We start from the raw sequence: 3896 nt of genomic DNA on the forward strand, positions 1-3896 counted from the left end.
TTTTCCACATTTTCCCCCCACTGAGACCTCCTATTGTGATTCCTTTCAGAGAAGTCCCCAAAGGCAGCCATCTAGTTCTTCTGGTCTCAGGGTCATGGAGGCTAGGGTTTTTCTTCAGGCATCTTTTGCCTTTTGCTCCCAGATATCTGATCAAGAGGCTGCTCATTATGGTGTCCTTACCCGTTACCCATGACTAGGCTGCTCACCAACAGAAGACAAGTAATAGGGACGTGGGTGGGACACATGTCCCTCATCTTGAAGTGCCCGCTCAACCTGATAGCTCCCTCCTCACACCCTCTGAAAGCTTGTACCTCAACATGAATACAAGAGCCCGTGTGCTTGAGAAACATGAAAGCAACGCAGTTCATCTTACCTTATAACAGGTCAGGTTCCAGTAAAACAGCTTACTCCGACCAGGCTCTCAAAGACTCTTTTTTCTTTGAATATGTAATCAGTGAGGATTCTCAAAAGAAAGTCTTAAAGAATAGTTTTAAGCATATCACAGCACTTTGCAAAACGTAATCGAGAACTCAATGGTTCTTTCACAGTAGGAGATAATCAGAAAAGGATTGTCATGGCATAATAAATCAGTCTGTTTTTTAAAATATTATATTCAAGCAAAGGGCTGAGTAAGCTGTTGAATGTAAAAGAAGCATATCTTCCACGTAATGCAGCAGCAATCCTGTGGAAGTCGTGAAGACGTTCTGCCATGTATTCACAGACAAAGAACATACTTTGAATAATTCTTCTGCTAGAAATCAGAAAATAGAATGGTGCCATGGATAAGAGTCTGGTTTGGAAATCCACATATCTTGGTATAAACCTAAACCCTGCCACCTGTGAGCTTCAGAGCATAACTAGTCATGTAACCTCACTGTCCCTTGTTGTACCTCCTTTGTAAAATGGACATCATAATGGCATTCTCTTACTCTCTACTTCTGAGAATTATTTCATGGAGTGAGAACACAGATTGGTGTCTGGCTTACAGTTAGTCCTTTGTGCTCACCAAAAGGTTAGAAGTTCAAATTTACTTAGAAGCATTTGGGAGGGAAAGCCTGGTGATCTACTTACAAAAAAATCAACCATGGAAAACTCTACAGACCACAATTCCACTTGGAGACACATGGGGTTTTAAGGAGTTGGGGATAATTTAACAGCAGCAAACAATATACTAGTGAAGACAGCAGAGCTAGTGGTGAGGAGTGAACTAAACTCCAGCCTAACACTCAATTGCCCTTCTCTGCACTGCAAACAGTGGTTCTGAACTTGGTCATTAGAATCGAATTGTCTTCAGATCCAAGTACTACCACTTAATTGCTAGTGATTTTTATCCCATTACCTAAACCTTCTAAGCCTCTATTTTCTCCTCTGTGAAATGAGAATACTTATACCACCTCCATAAAATAAGAATACCTAACACATATGCTGAGGAACCTCAGCGTTGTAGAGGTTATACATTAGGCAGACATCAGCAAGATCAGCATTTCAAAACCACCAGCCCTCTCCAAGGGAGAAAGCAGGGCTTTCTACTCCCATAAAGAGTTACAACCTCAGAAACCCACAGGGGCAGTTCAACCCTGTCCTATAGGGTCAATATGAGTCAGTATTGACTCATTGGCAGTGAGAGTTAACCCATATGCTTCCAATAGACTTATCAGTTAAGTCAAGTAATTCTATTGAGTGCTAAGCCAAGCAACTACCACATTAGTGAATAAGTATTTATCACTACTGCTCCATCCTGCTCTCATCTAATGCACTGCCATTGAGTTACAGAGACCCAACATAGGGTTTCCAAGACTGTAAGTCTTTACAGGAGTAGGCAACCTCATCTTTCTCCCTGGGAGTGGCTAGTGAGTTTGAACCACTGACCTTGCCTAAGTCACAGCACCAACAGGGATCCTTCCTACTGACGTGGGACTTGATATTTTCCAATATATTGAAGTCCAGTATTGCCTGGTTTCCTTTATTTATTTTCTCCCTTCTGTTGGGCACTTTTCTTCATATCTTGATGACAGAGTGAAGAGAGACTTTCTTGAAGACCTAGAATTGTCCCCTGGAAGGTGGCAATGACTTTGAGGTCGGCACATACCCAACTGGCTCTTCTGCTGAGAGTCCCAGGACAGCACACTCTGTGCAGCATGTCAGCAGCCACAGTAAATATAGGAATCCCTTGAGGGTCTTCTTAGAATTTGCTACTTAATCTATGCTCTGTAGGACTTTAGAATCCTCTAATTTTAACATTTATTTCTTGAAATCTCTCTTGATACCTGCCATCCCTCCATTACGATGGCGTTTACAACTAACCACAAATCGTATCCCATTATCATCAATTTACCTTAGCAACCAGAATTGCGACTGTACCCATTATTCCCCAAAGCTGATCTTCACTGGCTCTATATAAATGATTGAAGGTATTTAAAATAGAAACAAGTGGCAACAATTAGGAAAAATAAACTGGAAATGTTTCCATTGGAAATAAAGCATAGCAGGAACAATGTCTCCCTCTTGCAAAGCTGCATCAATTTGTTCAGGAACAACTGGTCTGTCTTGACTCTGAATGAAGTAAAAGGAAGCAGAATGAATGGGAAAACTGGTATCATTTGTATCTAATCACTAGCCACAGAAGATTCATTAGATGTTTACTTTAGCTTAAAATGATGGGAATAAATATTCTGACTTTTAAAATTCTTAACACTTAACCATGTTAGTTTAAAATTATTCTTATTACAGGCTACATAGACATGGCTAATCTTTCTTTTCCTTGTGCACCCAGTATCTCACAGTAGACAGAATCTAAATATTGAGGGCTCCTGCCATTTGTTTTTAGTTATCCGCAAAGAGTGTAAGAAGCATGGACCTCCTAGAAGCAAGTAGAATAGATTGTGTGGCTCATTCTTGTCTCACTAGCTCGCTAGTTCATGTGCCCATGTCCCCACAAACTGGGCTGGTCCAGGGTTAGGTTCTCAGCTGCTAACCCACAGGCTGGTGGTTTGAACCCACTTGGAAGCTCCGCAGAAGAAAAAAACGGGCAATCTGCTTCCATAAAAAGGACCACTCAGCAGCCCAGGGAGGCAGTTCTACTCTTTGACACACGAGACTCCTGAGTCAAGATCAACTCAGGGACACCCAACATCAGCAACAGCTCTCTCCACTGGAGTAATCCACAGGCGTCAACCTGGGATTGTGCTGTTTTAGCTGGACAGGAATTCAAAATGGAATTGCCTCCTCTCCCAAACTGCAATTATTTAGAGCTCTAGGGGTGAGTGAGTAGAATTCAATGGATTTCTGAGTCTCCTGAAATCATACATAAAATTGTGTCTGTTTGTGTGCATTTTTCTGGGGAATATATTCATAATTTCTATCAGTATAATTTAGTGTCAGGCCTACTTAATCCTGATATAGAATTAAAAGTTCCTTTTGACTAGTGTGTGAGATGGGGACATCTATTCCCCCTTTCCCAGCTTCCAGTCTCAGTCTGTGTGCAAAGCATGGGTACGAGAAAAGTTTCTTTTGCTTCTGATTTATTATATATAGGTATAGGTAAAGGTGTTCTTCAGCACTGAGTCATAGTAACATCCTCACACATCCAGGATTTAAATATTTGAAAAGTATTTAATGTCTGTTATGAAGAGGTAAGAAGGAAAACTCTGAGCATGAAGGAAGTTAATTTTTCTTAAAGACACTTTTTGTATCACAAGAAGTAAATCAGCTTTAAAAGCAAGATTGTGTTATTACTTTCTCTGACACTTACATATGATGATAGTTTATGAAGCAAAGGCTCAGTAATTACTTGCTCTGTGAATTACCATAAACAGATTGTAGAAAAACCACACTCATATGGCAGGTTTTCTTTTTTTTGTTTTAACATTTTATTAGGGGCTCATACAACTGTTATC

The sequence above is a fragment of the Echinops telfairi genome, unplaced genomic scaffold (genome assembly GCF_000313985.2).
Source record: "Echinops telfairi isolate 266 unplaced genomic scaffold, ASM31398v2 ScPeMD7_3533;HRSCAF=4204_1, whole genome shotgun sequence".
Taxonomy (NCBI): Eukaryota; Metazoa; Chordata; class Mammalia; order Afrosoricida; family Tenrecidae; genus Echinops; species Echinops telfairi.